The sequence below is a fragment of the Cebidichthys violaceus genome, unplaced genomic scaffold, assembly GCF_023349555.1.
Source record: "Cebidichthys violaceus isolate CVI_PGR_0920_01 unplaced genomic scaffold, fCebVio1.0.p SCAF_12, whole genome shotgun sequence".
NCBI classification, from domain to species: domain Eukaryota; kingdom Metazoa; phylum Chordata; class Actinopteri; order Perciformes; family Stichaeidae; genus Cebidichthys; species Cebidichthys violaceus.
Genome location: NW_027176285.1, coordinates 13,528,418 through 13,546,518, shown reverse-complemented (window position 1 = coordinate 13,546,518; position 18,101 = coordinate 13,528,418). Strand labels below are relative to the sequence as shown.

Here is an 18,101-nt window from a genome sequence, read left to right as displayed (position 1 = left end):
ACTATGACTGTTTTCGACATAATATACTATGACATTTTTTTTCATTTTTCGACATGTTATACTATGACGTTTTTTTATTTTTCAACATGCTATAGTATGACATTTTTTTACTTTTTGACATGACTATTTCATCATGCATCACTGAAACATTAAAACTCATTCCCATACCGGGAGTTGAACCCGGGCCACCTGGGTGAAAACCAGGAATCCTGACCGCTAGACCATATGGGACATATTTGACTATACGTTTTTCATCTTTTTTGACATACTATACTGTGACTTTTTAGCGACTTGCTATATTATGACCGTTTCTCAATTTTTTCGACATGCTATACTATGACCGTTTTTCACTTATTTTGACAGGCTATACGATGACTGTTGTCGACATAATATAATATGACTGTTTTTTGACTTTTTTCGACATGCTATACTATGACATTGTTTTATTTTTTGACATGACTATTTCATCATGCATCACTGAAACATTAAAACTCATTACCATACCGGGAGTTGAACCCAGGTCACCTGGGTGAAAACCAGGAATCCTGACCACTAGACCATATGGGAAATATTTGACTATACGTTTTTCATCTTTTTTGACATACTATACTGTGACTTTTTTTCGACTTGCTATACTATGACCGTTTTTCACTTTTTTTGACAGGCTATACTATGACTGTTTTCGACAGGCTATATTATGACTGTTTTCGACATAATATACTATGACTGTTTTTTTACTTTTTTCGACAGGTTATACTATGTCTGTTTTTTGACTTTTTTCGACATGCTATACTATGACCGTTTTTCAATTTTTTTGACATGCTATACTATAACCGTTTTTCACTTTTTTCGACGTGCTATACTATGAACGTTTCTCAATTTTTTCGACATGCTATACTATGACCGCTTTTCACTTTTTTCGACAGGCTATACTATGGCTGTTTTCGACAGGCTATACTATGACTGTTTTCGGCAGGCTATACTACGACTGTTTTCGACATAATATACTATGACTGTTTTTTGACTTTTTTCGACACGCTATACTATGACCGTTTTTCACTTTTTTCGACAGGCTATACTATGACTGTTTTTGGACTTTTTTCGACATGCTATACTATGACCGTTTCTCAATTTTTCCGACAGGCTATACTATGACCGTTTTTCACTTTTTTCGACAGGCTATACTGTGACTGTTGTTTTACTTTTTTTGACATGCTATACTATGACTTTTTTTTTTATTGTTTTTGACATGCTATACTATGATTGTTTTTTTACTTTTTTCGACATGCTATACTATGACCGTTTTTCACTTTTTTCGACAGGCTATACTATGACTCTTTTCGACAGGCTATACTATGACTGTTTTTGACATAATATACTATGACATTTTTTTTATTTTTTGACATGTTATACTATGACGTTTTCTTATTTTTCAACATGCTATAGTATGACATTTTTTTATTTTTTGACATGACTATTTCATCATGCATCACTGAAACATTAAAACTCATTCCCATACCGGGAGTCGAACCCGGGCCACCTGGGTGAAAACCAGGAATCCTGACCGCTAGACCATATGGGACATATTTGACTATACGTTTTTCATCTTTTTTGACATACTATACTGTGACTTTTTAGCGACTTGCTATACTATGACCGTTTCTCAATTTTTTCGACAGGCTATACTATGACTGTTTTTGACAGGCTATACTATGACTGTTTTTGACATAATATACTATGACTGTTTTTTGACTTTTTTCGACGTGCTATACTATGATCGTTTCTCAATTTTTTCGACATGCTATACTATGACCGTTTTTCACTTTTTTCGACAGGCTATACGATGACTGTTTTCGACAGGCTATACTATGACTGTTTTCGACATAATATACCATGACTGTTTTTTTACTTTTTTCGACAGGCTAGACTATGACTGTTTTTTTACTTTTTTCGACATGCCATACTATGACCGTTTCTCAATTTTTTCGACATGCTATACTATGACTGTTTTTCACTTTTCTCGACAGGCTATACTATGACTGTTTTCGACAGGCTATACTATGACTGTTTTCGACATAATATACTATGACCGTTTTTTTACTTTTTTTGACATGCTATACTATGACCGTTTTTTAATTTTTTTGACATACTATACTGTGACTTTTTTTCGACTTGCTATACTATGACCGTTTTTCAATTTTTTCGACATGCTATACTATGACCGTTTTTCACTTTTCTCGACAGGCTATACTATGACTGTTTTCGGCAGGCTATACTACGACTGTTTTCGACATAATATACTATGACTGTTTTTTGACTTTTTTCGACTTGCTATACTATGACCGTTTTCACTTTTTTTGACAGGCTATACTATGACTGTTTTTGGACTTTTTTCGACATGCTATACTATGACCGTTTCTCAATTTTTCCGACAGGCTATACTATGACCGTTTTTCACTTTTCTCGACAGGCTATACTATGACTGTTTTCGGCAGGCTATACTATGACTGTTTTCGACATAATATACTATGACAGTTTTTTTATTTTTCGACATGTTATACTATGAGATTTTTTTATTTTTTGACATGACTATTTCATCATGCATCACTGAAACATTAAAACTCAATCCCATACCAGGAGTTGAATCTAGGCCACCTGGGTGAAAACCAGGAATCCTGACCGCTAGACCATATGAGACATATTTGACTATACATTTTTCATCTTTTTTGACATACTATACTGTGACTTTTTTTCGACTTGCTATACTATGACTGTTTTCACTTTTTTCGACAGGCTATACTATGACCGCTTTTCACTTTTTTCGACAGGCTATACTATGGCTGTTTTCGACAGGCTATATTATGACTGTTTTCGGCAGGCTATACTACGACTGTTTTCGACATAATATACTATGACTGTTTTTTGACTTTTTTCGACACGCTATACTATGACCGTTTTTCACTTTTTTCGACAGGCTATACTATGACTGTTTTTGGACTTTTTTCGACATGCTATACTATGACCGTTTCTCAATTTTTCCGACAGGCTATACTATGACCGTTTTTCACTTTTCTCGACAAGCTATACTATGACCGCTTTTCACTTTTTTCGACAGGCTATACTATGGCTGTTTTCTTTTACCTTTTTCGACGTGCTATACTATGACTGTTTTTTTTACTTTTTTTGACATGCTATACTATGACTGTTTTCGACATACTATACTATGACTGTTTTCGACATACTATACTATGACTGTTTTTTTACTTTTTTCGACTTGCTATACTATGACCGTTTTCACTTTTTTTGACAGGCTATACTATGACTGCTTTCGACAGGCTATACTATGACTGTTTTTGACATAATATACTATGACTGTTTTTTGACCTTTTTCGACATGCTATACTATGACCGTTTTTCAATTTTTTCGACATGCTATACTATGACCGTTTTTCACTTTTTTCGACAGGCTATACTATGGCTGTTTTCGACAGGCTATACTATGACTGTTTTCGGCAGGCTATACTACGACTGTTTTTGACATAATATACTATGACTGTTTTTGGACTTTTTTCGACATAATATACTATGACCGTTTCTCAATTTTTCCGACAGGCTATACTATGACCGTTTTTCACTTTTCTCGACAGGCTATACTATGACTGTTTTTGGACTGTTTTCGACATGCTATAGTATGACCGTTTTCACTTTTTTCGACAGGCTATACTATGACTGCTTTCGACAGGCTATACTATGACTGTTTTTGACATAATATACTATGACTGTTTTTTGACTTTTTTCGACATGCTATACTATGACCGTTTTTCACTTTTCTCTACAGGCTATATATACTATGACCGTTTTTCACTTTTTTCAACAGGCTAAACTATAACTGCTTTCGAAGGGCTATACTATGACTGTTTTCGACAGGCTGTACTATGACTTTTTTTAAACTTTTTTCCGACATGCTATACTATGACTGTTTTTTTAACTTTTTTTTTACTTTTTTCGACATGCTATACTATGACTGTTTTCTTTTACCTTTTTTGACGTGCTATACTATGACTGTTTTTTTTACTTTTTTTGACATGCTATACTATGACTGTTTTTGACATACTATACTATGACTGTTTTTTTACTTTTTTCGACATGCTATACTATGACTGTTTTTTTACTTTTTTCAACATGCTATACTATGACTGTTTTTGAAATGCTATACTATGATTGTTTTTTTTACTTTTTTTCGACATGCTACTATGACTTTTTTAAAACTTTTTTCGACATGCTATACTATGACTGTTTTTTTTTTACCTTTTTCGACGTGCTATAATATGACTGTTTTTTTTTACTTTTTTCGACATGCTATACTATGACTGTTTTCTTTTACTTTTTTTGACATGCTATACTATGACTGTTTTTTTAACTTTTTTTTAACTTTTTTTGACATGCTATACGATGACTGTTTTTTTACTTTTTTCGACATGCTATACTATGAGTTTTTTTAACTTTTTTTTTTATTTTTTTCGACATGCTATACTATGACTGTTTTCTTTTACCTTTTTCGACGTGCTATAATATGACTGTTTTTTTTACTTTTTTTTTACTTTTTTCGACATGCTATACTATGACTGTTTTCTTTTACCTTTTTTGACGTGCTATACTATGACTGTTTTTTTTACTTTTTTTGACATGCTATACTATGACTGTTTTTTACTTTTTTCAACATGCTATACTATGACTGTTTTTGAAATGCTATACTATGACTGTTTTTTTTACTTTTTTTCGACATGCTACTATGACTTTTTTTAAACTTTTTTCGACATGCTATACTATGACTGTTTTTTCGACATGCTATACTATGACTGTTTTTATAACTTTTTTTTTACTTTTTTCGACATGCTATACTATGACTGTTTTCTTTTACCTTTTTCGACGTGCTATACTGTGACTGTTTTTTTTACTTTTTTGACATGCTATACTATGACTGTTTTCGACATACTATACTTTGACTGTTTTTTTACTTTTTTCGACATGCTATACTATGACTGTTTTTTTACTTTTTTCAACATGCACTGTTTTTGAAATGCTATACTATGACTGTTTTTTTACTTTTTTCGACATGCTATACTATGACTGTTTTTTTTACTTTTTCAACATGCTATACTATGACTGTTTTTGAAATGCTATACTATGACTGTTTTTTTTACTTTTTTTCGACATGCTATACTATGACCGTTTTTCACTTTTTTCAACAGGCTATACTATAACTGCTTCCGAAGGGCTATACTATGACTGTTTTCGACAGGCTATACTCTGACTTTTTTTAAACTTTTTTCCGACATGCTATACTATGACTGTTTTTTTAATTTTTTTTTTACTTCTTTCGACGTGCTATAATATGACTGTTTTTTTTACTTTTTTCGACATGCTATACTATGACTTTTCTTTTACCTTTTTTGACGTGCTATACTATGACTGTTTTTTTTACTTTTTTTGACATGCTATACTATGACTGTTTTCGACATAATATACTATGACTGTTTTTTGACTTTTTTCGACACGCTATACTATGACCGTTTTTCACTTTTTTCGACAGGCTATACTATGACTGTTTTTGAACTTTTTTCGACATGCTATACTATGACCGTTTCTCAATTTTTCCGACAGGCTATACTATGACCGTTTTTCACTTTTCTCGACAGGCTATACTATGACTGTTTTCGACAGGCTATACTATGACTGTTTTTGACATAATATACTATGACTGTTTTTTTACTTTTTTCGACATGCTATACTATGACTGTTTTCTTTTACCTTTTTCGACGTGCTATACTATTACTGTTTTTTTTACTTTTTTTGACACGCTATACTATGACTGTTTTTTTACTTTTTTCAACATGCTATACTATGACTGTTTTTGACATGCTATACTATGACTGTTTTTTTTACTTTTTTTCGACATGCTATACTATGACTGTTTTACTTTTTTCGACATGCTATACTATGACTTTTTTTTTTACTGTTTTTGACATGCTATACTATGACTTTTTTTTTTACTGTTTTTACTGTTTTCGACATGCTATATTATTACTTTTTTGTACTTTCTTCGACGTACTATACTCTGACTGTTTTTTTTTAACTTTTCGACATGCTATACTATGACTGTTTTTTTTTACTTTTTTCCGACACGCTACACTATTACTTTCATGTACTTTTTTTTACTTTTTACTGTTTTCGACATAATATACCATGACTTTTAAAAAAAAATTTCGACTTAATATACTATGACTGTTTTCAACATGCACTACTATGACTTTTTCATGACTTTTATCAACATGCTATATTTTTTGATATGCTTTACTATGACTTTTATCAACATGCTATTTCTATCACATGCTATACTGTGACGTATAGCATGTCACAGTATATATACAGTAACCTCTGCATAATGAAGCTTCCGGAGGGCTCCACTCTGCACTTTTAAACAGTGGTAGGATTTCAATGGGATTTCAATGTGGACACTGGAGACACACATTTAAGGTGTAAACTTATTTAGGTTAAATCATATCTAGATGCAATTTGGAAACGAGACTCATTTTAATGCAAGGTGTAAAGGGCTATTAGTCTTGTTTCGCATTGCATCTTAACATAACTATTAATCTATTTTTGCATTTCCAACAATTCAAAAACCAACTGTTTTCCCCCCTCTTAATTTTAGCTACCTGCTAACTGTCAAACAAAACCAGTTTTTTGAATGACAGCTGGAAGCCTTCACCTTGTGTTGCGAAACATCTTTGATGTTTTTAAAGCAACAAACTCACATACCAGATATGCAACAAAACTAGAACACAATGTTCTTTCTCGCCAGATTTAATCAATGTTTCTTTCTTTCATGGGAAAGTGGTGGAAAATGTATAAATAAATAGCTTTATAAGTTCCTCTTTATAGATTAAACTATCAATAGTCATACAAATCAGTTAACTTTTACTCAGCAACTTTAAAATACTGCTAACACACGTATGCATCAATACAAAGTCCTGCAATAACTCTGCATAGTGATTATTTTACATCTGGCAAAACTAAGTTTTATGAAATACTACTATTATGAATAGTGTAAACATGTAATAGTGTATTTTTACATTGTGGTGTTGCTACTTTTACATAAGTAAAGGAACCGCATACTTACACAACTGCTCTAAATGAATTGCGGCCACCTGGTCGGGGCAAATAAAGAAAAATATCTCTAAAAATGTAGGTTATACATCAGACAATATATTTACCAGAACATCACGTGTCAACCATTGTTGTATTCCAAAATGTAAAATAATTTAATAAAATGGTAAATGTGAAATAATGCGATTAACTAATTCTCATCAAAACAAGAGTGTGCAGTCATTTATTCACTATTGCACAAATGCCAATGAGAAGAACACAGACGTCAGACACAGACGTCAGTATTAGGAATTATTGAAAATCATATAAAGTAAAACTACTGAATGGTTCCTTTCAAAGTGTTCTATCAATATAGAATATTATATTATTACCATTTGTATGGTTCTTTATGGTGCAATGGTAGTATAGTGCTGCACCATAACACATAAGCATATCATACATTTTAGTAACTGAAAGTTTTAAATACATTTAGTGCAATACAAAGTACAATATGAAGTAGCAGTATAAAGTAGCATAAATGGAAATACTACAGTAATACATACTTGAGTTAACACTCAATAAACTGCAACAATTTGAGAGTAATTTAAAAGGCGATTCATTGCATTTCCTTCCCTTTTTCCCTTTCCACTAATGTCATTGATTTGAAATATATCACAGTGGCAATTAGCAATTACTGCATATTTCAATGCTCGAAAAGCACTGATCTGAAACATGTGCTAATATGAGACGGCAAGTAAGTCTGTGTTTTTGCTTGAAAGATTGAATGCAATCATAAAATACTATAGCTCTACTTTGACCAACTGCAAGAGTAAAAACACTAACAGCAGTGCATCCTCTGCATTTCCACTGGGTTAATGATGCAATACGAGTTGTGCAAGGGTGAAAAACGTCACGAGTCATCCACATCTGCTCTGGACTCGATTCTGGCGAAAGGTGACTCTCGGTGTGGATCAATAAATAACATGTAGCATAACCACCGCCATAAATATTTCAAAAAAGTAGAGCATTTTAATTCTAGTGCAAGTGGCACTTTCATTCCCATGCTATCACTACAGGCTACTTTAGTGTTGAGAGTATGGGTGGGGATTTTACAGCTCCAATAACTGTGATTAATGGTCATAATCTGCAGGGAATATTTAATAGCATGGGGTTTGTAATCGCTTAGAGTTTAAATAAGGACAGAGCCAGTGGGTCAAGATATTTAAGGTGAATCATACATGAAACTGATAGGGCACTTTGTCTTTTATAAGCCAGCTTGCTTGAAGCAATTACAGTGAAATGCCACTATTTCTTTCTTCAGTCGTCTGCTAGCCAAAGCAATTCATCACACAAAGAATTCCCATTATCGTAAATGTACTTTTGACTTTACTTTTTCTTTTCTTTTTTGTCTCTGGTCCTTTAAGAAGAGGAATTCTTCCTTTTTCAGGTCACAGACTATAATGTAGTCAGACCAGTTACAGAGCTGTAAAGGATGAGGTTTGAAGATAAGGCAACGGGTTCAGACGGCTTATCTTTAAAAAGAGAAAAAAAACCCTGATAGAGGCAGCACATGCTCTGGCAATGTACAGCACCCTGTTAATGTTTAACAGATATATCTGAAGCATTGATGAGCAGCTCTCAGAAAGAGATCTCAGGGATGCGATTGGGGGACAAAGTCCATCGATCGTCACCCTACAAACTATCGACATGATCAGTTAGTCATTTTGTATCAGAAATATTTCAGCAATAAGCTGCATTTAAAGAAATAAAACGCCCTTGTGCTGTATGGTGTGTTTGAACTAGTTTGTCTCTTTTGACAGTCATAAAATAAAAAATAAAAATAAAAAATAAATAATCAAGAACAATCATTCTCACATTCTTGCCTTGATGTGGGCATTTGATTCACATATCAGGACATTCAGACATTGATTCCTTTTAGATTAGATGCAATCAAATCTGTCTTTTTTGGAAACTGATGTGTTCCAGGAAGCAGGTTTACCGAGTGACCCAGATAACTTTGATGAGTAACAAAACGGGACCCGCCTAAAATCTGGAAACTTGCTTCCTAGAATAGAACCTTTAACTGAAGACGTTTTTCTTAGACTGAAGGCAATTACCAGGAAAACAAACTGGCAATGTTCCAAAAGTACATATAGGGCAGACTCAGACATGGTGCTTCCTGTCGAATGGCCCAATGTCCAACATGTGATCACACTGAAACCTCCAAAAAAAAAAAAAAAACATAAATCGACCTCCACGTCTCAAATTAAATAAAATAACTTTATAGTCACATTCTGCTGAGTGCATCGCACCATGTGGCCACCCTGCAGAAGTGTCCACACTGTAAATAAAAAAGATTGTTAATGAATAAACCGGGCCATTATCCTGACTCAGCAACTCGCATATATGTGGTGTCTGCAATCAAGAGAGACACATCTGCCAATCATTTTAAACTGGTGATAGAGGTGACTGCAGGTCCTTGAACTTGCACAGACAGGTCAAAACCTTTAGGTTAGGAAATAAAGCTGAAATAACTTAAATAAATGACTCCCTCTCAAAACGTTATGTAGTTACTCTCATTTTAGCTCATTAAGGCAATTAAGGTGCTTTAAAACCCAGATGGCAGCAATTTGTGTAAAAAATCTTTTTCTTGAAGTCATAACTCACAGATATGATACACACATAATTAGATTCAGGTTTATTTACGTTTTGCTGAAGATATTATGAACTTGGGTGTCAATCACGAATAAACGTCCATTGATTCGGTTAGAAATCACAGAAAAAAAGACGCCCCTTGTACTTATTGGGACATTTTTCAGGACTTTTGGTGTTTTGCAGTAATGGCCTATATGGCACCGCTAATTCGACAATAATTCGATAATTAATGGTGTCAAAAATTGTAGCACGTGTAGGCTAATTAGACGGGGCTGCCATGTGTCCGTGTTATTTCCTGTTCACATACCCAGTACTCTAATAATTGTGGGAACTGTAGTTCCAAAAATTAAAGCATGAATTTGTCCCCCAAAAAAGAAAGAAGTAAGACTAAAAATGACTTTGGGAGAAATCTGATCACAGTCATGAATAATAGATGAGTTTTTGAGTGTTAAACTCTCCTATTATATCTTAAGAAGTATTTATTAACTTTGTTGCCTATTTAATCATACTATTTGATGAAAATATTTAAGTTTTAAGGCTAATTTTTCTGTGGCTTTAACCCAAATAAAAAGGTTTCAGACCAAGAGGAAGGTAAATCTATGACGCTGTCTCCAGACGATGTTCAAAGATCATGTTTGGGGCGATAATGTAATTGCTAATGTTATATGGGCCTATCAATAATTGAAGAGGCAGGGTCCACCCGGCCCACGATGACATCAGCTCTGATTAGTAGAAGTGTGTGGATGGAAGTCAAAGTGCTGAGAGAAGGCCAGACCATAAATCGTGATTCCATTACTGTACGCCTTAATTTATGAACTAGTCCGTCAGGTCACAACACAAACAGCAGGGACAACAGAATCTCTGCTGCCCTAAAGAAACAAAAACAAGGTTTGACTTTACAGTAAGATATTAACAGGTCTGCTGAAGACGATGGTATTTTTATTGTAGTTTTATCGTCCTATAGAGCTTGCTCCCTCCTCAAAGCTGCACCCAACGCTAAAGAACCAATTACTTTCAATCCTGACCGTCACTGATCTTCTATACGAGTCACTCAGTTATTTCAGGAACGTCGTGAGATAAATGAACATAAGTGACATACAACAGGTAGTCAGCGGTGGAAGAAGTGGTCAGATCTTTTACTAAGTCAAAGTAGCAATATACAACAATCCACAAAAATACTCTGTTACAAGTTACTTAAGTAAAAATAGAAATGTATTAGCATCAAAATATAATTCAAATACAAAGTACTCATTATGCAGAAAGGTGTATGTATGTTATATTATTGAATTATATATTATTGATGCATTAATGTTACTCTGGGCTTATTTTGTTTACTACTATTATTTCACAAAGGGATCAATGAAGTCTTATTTTCTATCATGATATACCTTGTGAGCATATTTGAGCCGCTTCTCTCTCACGCTTTGAGCTTGTGGCCGGTTCAGTCAACGTGATGGAAATGTCTCATTGTGTTGTAACTTCGCTTAACTGTCACAGTTAAGAAACTGTGGTTTGTGCAGTTTCAAAGAGGAAATCTGTGAACATGGGGGATGGTGGTGACTATTAGCCTCCAGTGTTCTCCTCTTCCTTCTCTGCACACTGCCTGCTATAAAAATCACACGAGGATTCACTGCACCATCATTCTTCTGTCCTTTTTGCACTTTATTAAATCCTCATCATGCTCTTTACATTCTATATCACCTTCACATGTCAGTATTTCATCAGGCCACATGTTCTTTCCATTGTCAGCCTCTGCTGATCTTTGACCCATTAATTTTCAGCAGTTTCAATGAAGTTATATGGAGTTATATGAAGGCATATCGTTTATTTGGATTTAATACATTTTAGCTTGTGATAGCGGTGACTGCAGGCCCTTGAGCTTGAGTAGACAGGTTCATTAAGGTTTGTGCAGCAGGAAAGTGCTTTATTTATTCATTTTAAGTTGGAATAATTCAAAGATTATATATTAAAATGTATAAATGACTCTCAAGGAGTTAGTTAGCGACCAATGATTTACTGTGTTCTGCCGACTTCATTCTCCATTCCAATTTAACTCCAACTTGATCCGAGTTGCATATGTGAAATATGACTTTTCTGTAACTAAATAAAAAATCGAATGCTCCTCTATTTGCTCCTTCTTTCTCCTCAGTTCCTCAGTAAACTCTAGCTCGTCTTTCATCCAATATAAAAGGATGATAACTAAATTTAAAATCATTTCAACAGATTTGTCCAGGCTTGTTTTTCCTCTTGCCTGGATTACTGTAACTCTCTTTACTATACAGCCTGAACCACAAGTCAATCTAACAAACTCTAAGACTGTTACTACCAGGAATCTATTCAGCTTTGTAAATAATGACACAAGTGACGTATTGAAGCTCACTTTTAATGGTATGTTCAATCCATGTTTTACTTAAATTATGTTCTAGTAGTCTCATAATTCTAGCATTTTTCGTATAATTTACTGTTTGTACACTTTGTAACTCTATTCAGTAAATAAAGTTTATCATATTATTATTAGAACTTTTTGTTATTTATTTGATCAGTGGTTACAAACTGCATCTTCTTCTCTAATCACTACATCACCCATTGCACTGCAAAGAAAAAGAACCAGAAACAATTAACCGATCGAGGACCAGGAGCCAAAGAAAAGCACGAGAATGCGGTTAAAAAGGCACTGGAGGATGAAACCTGCCACCAGCGGACGGAGCCTCTGAAACAGCATGGCACTTATCAAAAACGGACACCTCACTGGAATGACAGCTGATCAAATCTATGTTTAGCTATCACAACACAGATGGGGATTTATAAACATTTCAAATGTCAAAGGCCACGGAGGAGCTGACCTCTGGGTTTGAATGCCAGGGGGATTCATTGTGATGCTAATCCTGTTTTATCCAGTCGGACCCTAAAATAAACCGAGCGCTCTGAAGAATGAGCCGTAATCCCCATCACCGAGCCCTGTGCGCTCCTGTTCTGAGCCGGGATGTTATGTCACAGTCGGTGGTGCAGAGCTAAAAACCATCATGAAATGAGGGTGAGGATACGAGCAGGTACAACAGATATCATAAGAGGATTTACGGAGCTGATTTGAAATGTTTTACGCAACATATAAACAATCCAATTGTGTGCACACAAACCTCACAGGAGCTGGATTTAACATACATACAAACACAGAATGATGGATTATCCTCCTTTTAAATTTAAAGGAATAGTGTAACATTTTGGGATCTACGGTTATTCACATTCTCACAGAGAAATATAAAAGACAGCCCTCATGTCTTTAGCTTAGCATAAAGACTGGAGACTAGGGGGCGAACAGCTTGCCTCGCTCTGTCAAAATGTCAAATCAATTGAAAATGCAATCCATCTACCTTTAAATCCCACTTATTAACACATTGTGTCTTGTTCATTTAATCGGCCAAGAAATTGTTCAGCACAAAACCCTTGTAGACAATTTTTTATAACCTTTGAAAGAGCAAGGCTAGCAGTTTCCCTCCGTTTACAGTCTCTATGCTAAGCTAAGCTGTAGCTTCATATATGTACAGATATCAGGTCTTCTCATCAAACTCTCGGCAAGAACGTTTTTTTTTAACCAAAATGTCAAACTGCTCCTTTAAGGAAGTAGTTATTAAAAAAAACAACTAAATGCAAAAGTAGAGACATTTTTAGACTTCATGTCTATCGCAAAATGCAATAAAGCCACGTACAACATGTCTTTTTGTTACAAGCTCTTTAATCAGGATTACCCCTCGCAATTCTATGCCCAAAGAAGATTTTTACTATACGTTCACAAATGTATAGGCTGATGGAATTTGTTAGCTTTTTTCTGTAAGGAGCTTTGGACCCAAAAAGCCCAGAAAGTCCAGATGGCAACTTGATGAGGTAAAGAAATTGGGGTTGTGATCTCTGTAGTATACGGGACCGCAATAAAGCAGCTTGAGCCGTCATATGTGAGGTCCAACATGCATTCTATAAACACAGCTACAATCCTCTTAGGCTGCGGTCCAACTTGACGTACATCTGCAGCGACCTAATGAAATGTATTTTCGCCTTAATGCTCTCAATGTAAAGCTATGAGGAGGAATGAACATGCACAGCCATGTGAGGGATTACAAGATCACTTCATTTGTGCTAAAAAGGAAGGAAAGCTACTGTTCACAGAACAAAAGAGGTTAAAAACTAGCTTTGAAGCTCAAATAATTCACTATAATGTAGCTGTCGGCTCTGCTTTCTTGGCTGTCAATCGGAGGTCAGACATCTGGCCTCGAGGCTTTTCATGTAATTGCTCCGCTTTTCTGGAATGGACAATAGCATCAAATCTATCAATTCTGATCAAATCCTCAGTGATTAACTAAATGAGCTCTTTATGCAATAGGGATCCATTAGAGGAGATCACTCGCCATCTTGATAGGCCATAAAGCCCCCCCCCCCCCCCCACCCCCACCATGCATGTTGTAAGCATGTACATGGGAGGTCACTGACCCTCTCTCATTTTTCATGCTTTCATTTTGATGACACGCCGGATGGCTGCACCCATTGTTGAAGGCCACAGATGTCAGGAGATGATCACAACGATTAACGACGATATAATGGGATATAATTTCCCACAATCCCTTGTGTGAATGTATGCGACTCTGCAGTATCAAGCACAAAAAGAGCTGTGCATCATTTCATGGGGGGAAAAAAAGACATTGCATCACAGTCAACTTCTGGATTGATGGATTAATATCAGTTTTGTTTTTACACCGTCTGGTGTCCAAAAAGTTGAAACTCTTTGTTTTAGCACGTTAGCAGCATGGCTCCAGACCCAAACGTCTCAACAGCTGTTAGATTGATTGCCATGAAACTCAGGCTGTAATAAACAGTAGTGGAAGAAGTACTCAAATCTTTTACAGAGGCAAAAATGCCAGAGCGTGAAAAAGTAAAAGTCCTGCATTCAAAGTAAAAGTATCAGTATCAAAATATACTTAAAAGTACCAAAAGTAGAGTAACCGTTTGACACGATGTGATGGATATTATAAATTTGACTTTTTGTTATTCTTCAATAACAAAACAATGCTATATTAGTTATTACACGATCCATTTTGCCCACAACTGTTTACATTACATTGCTGCTGTTGAATGCAGCTCAATGTAGTATATGTAATATTAATCAATGCCCAATAATGTTTGGTTATATACTCATTGTCTACCGTTTGTGTTGCATTGAGCATGTATGTTGAGTATGGAACCTTCTTGTCTGTGCTTTTCTTCTTCCAGTATTTAAGTCTGTAGGCTTAAATACAATATTAAAGCACGTTTATTTTTGCCACAGTTATCTTCAATCTACAGCAGAAGCACGAGGAACTCACTCGGTATATAGAATAATCACAGTGAGCGCAAAATTACCCTTCATATGTGTGACGGTGGAGTGGAAAAAAGTGTGTGGAGTGCACTGACAAGGCCGTGAGCAGATGATTTAGATACATGTTCACACAGTGCCAGGGACTCTGCACCTGAGAGCAGTGCCAATTCAAATATAGCACAGACTCTTGGGAAAAAGTTTCCTTGAAAAACATGATTTATGGCAGCCCAGCGTGTTTCTGCGAGGCTGCATGGCGTGACTAATACAAACAGGGTTTTTTTTTAGGTAACAGACTAACCTTTGCTCAACTAGCATCTTATTGTGGCTCCTATTTGAACTCTATGAAGCTGAAGTACAGCACTGCTTTCAGAACATATTTTACACCCACACCCACTTTTCTGCAAACCGCAGTCAATCATACACTAATAATAAACACGATAAACTGTAATTTAACTGAATAGAAAGCAGACTGTGTGAAGTCAGACTCGTCGTTAGTTCGTTGGATCAGCAGGTTGCTGAGTTGGCTGTGCAAATTTGAGGCAGCTCTTTGTGCAAACAATGATATAACACTGCGCAAACAAGTTGTATCACAATGTGTAGCAACACGGTGACAGTTCCTAGAACTGTTGGCTAATTTTGGTTCACATGTATTGGGGCAGGTGCTTGTTGAACTGCAGCCGTACCTGGGATGAATACTTCACCCTATGGGACGCAGCTGCACAGCAGGTTTCTACGGTTAGTCATACTTTCTAGTGTGGATAAATTAAATGCCAACAAGACAGAGTCTACAGAGACGCTAACTAGCAGCTAACAGTGAGGTTGTATTTAGGCACCTTTAGGCTTTGAGCTAAATGCTAACACAAGCATGGACTTCATAAATTATTGTCTTTAAAAAAAGATTTAAAATACTCATATCAAGCAGACATTGCACACGCTGTACATTCTTTATGTGTATACGTCTATAGGTATATAGTATTGTTTTATTTTATTTGTAAATATCCTCTATGTGTGTGTGTGTGTCGTGTGAAGGGGCTGCAAGTTACATTTCATTGTGCAACAATGTGTTGTAAAATGAAAAATAAATTAATCGTGAATTTTGTCAATTCAGTACAAAACGGCCACTTTAAAAAACTATTTAGTGTTTTTCTAAGCATCTGCTCAAATTGAGCTTGAGGGTGTCAAATTCTCATTTCACTTTAGTAAACATTTGGTATCATTTATGTATCAATGAATGCAGTCACACTAGCAGCTAAATGCTAGCATCAGCATGCTAACATGCTCCCAGTGACAATGCTAACATGCTGATATTTAGCACGCATAATGTCCATCCTCTTAGATTAGCGTGTTAGCATGCTAACATTTACAGGTAATTTGTCATAAACCAAATTAAACAATATAGTTTCCACCTGATCGCCAAAGGTGTTTAAATTCACCCTCTGGGGACCATGAATGTCGTACCAAATTTCACAATAATCCATTCAAACAGTTGCCGAGCTACTTCACTTTAAAACAACAAACGTGAACGTCATGGTGGTGCTCGAAGAAAAAATTCCAGAAGATCACCAACGTCATCAGGGTTCATCTTCTGGGCACCATGACAAAAATAACTCAAATGTAATTGCAGTCGATCCTGTTGATGTTGACCAACAGGCAGACATCGCAATCTCTAGAGCCCCGCCACTAGAAAGGCTAAAAACAATAGCAATCGAAAAGCTATTTCCTTGGTTAGCTTTCTGGAAAATCTGCTGGATTTGAGGGCATTTCACCAAGACAACCCATCAAAATACATAGTCTCTGAACAGGGGCCGTTATCGCCTCTTATCTGTCCGCCTGGCGACAGGAAGTAATCGAGGGTCATGGGAAATATGGTGCTGCTGATTTTGACAAACACAAGTGCCAGACAATTGTGTAATCTAATCTCCTCCTCAACATTGAGGGGTAGGATATTACAGTTACTCTTCGGAGCTTTATTACATGACCTCTAAGTCCTCATTTAGAAACATCTCGGGATGAAATTCGAGCTCAGCGTTTAGCATTCGTAGAAATCCAGGTCAAGAGTTATTTCTAAATCCTGAACTTCATATGGAAAACTCCCAGCTCCGTGCCAGCCGACATCTAGTATCTCCTCATTCCTCACAGTCATAGTTTAACTAAATGTTCCAACACACTAGACCCTCGACAGCTGAGAGTGTCGGGCTTCTCTCTGAACGGCACGAATATACTGAGAAACAGATACTGCTGTGATACGGAACTAAACATTCAGTCCGGGCCTAATTGACCTCGAGGAAGATTGGATGCAGGAAGATCGGACCAAATGTACCCATTAAAGTGGGCTTCAAAACAAAGTACTAAAACAGAGAGGACACTGAGGTGGCTGCAGAGGGAGGGTCGGTCGCCCCCCCGCAGGATGTTGAAAGACTGGAAAGAACCAGTACTGCGTGCAGCATGGAGAGAAGTAGGACATGCAGATCGTTCATGTATAATTCAATCATCGCTCACTTAAAGCACGCGTGTCATTTTCAAGAAGTTGGGAAGTCTTCCGACACCAAAGTCTCCCCTTGTTATAGGTGAGGACTTCAGAATCTGGAAGCTAAACTATATGGATTCAATGACGTGCAAAGATATTGATTTTTTTTTTTTTAAACCTTGTGCTGCTTGCACAAAAAGGCTCCAAAAGGGCTACGGTTGCAAAAAAATAAATAAATAAATAAAGATAACACAGATTTTTGGACTTTGGAACCATGGAATAGATCCTATACATAAATATGAGGCTGCACTAATAGGTTTATCAAAGAACAATTTCAAACCGAGGCTTGGTTTCATCTACTGTATGTTCATAAAAGTCCCCAGATAGCAAAGTCAATATTAAGAGTTTCTTGTTTGAGAGTAACTACTCCCTTCTCCTGCTGTAAAATTGATAAACTGAAATTAAATGTTGTATTTGAACTGGAGA

At 35.9% G+C, this 18,101-nt stretch overlaps 3 non-coding genes across 3 annotated transcripts; all 3 read right to left on the bottom strand.

The window, feature by feature from the left end:
• Window positions 1–159: 159 nt before the first annotated feature.
• Window positions 160–231, bottom strand: trnae-uuc (transfer RNA glutamic acid (anticodon UUC)). The gene has a single exon. It is a non-coding gene; the product is annotated as a tRNA-Glu (tRNA).
• A 264-nt stretch (window positions 232–495) lies between these two features.
• trnae-uuc (transfer RNA glutamic acid (anticodon UUC)) lies at window positions 496–567 on the bottom strand. The gene has a single exon. It is a non-coding gene; the product is annotated as a tRNA-Glu (tRNA).
• A 943-nt stretch (window positions 568–1,510) lies between these two features.
• trnae-uuc (transfer RNA glutamic acid (anticodon UUC)) lies at window positions 1,511–1,582 on the bottom strand. The gene has a single exon. It is a non-coding gene; the product is annotated as a tRNA-Glu (tRNA).
• Window positions 1,583–18,101: the final 16,519 nt, after the last annotated feature.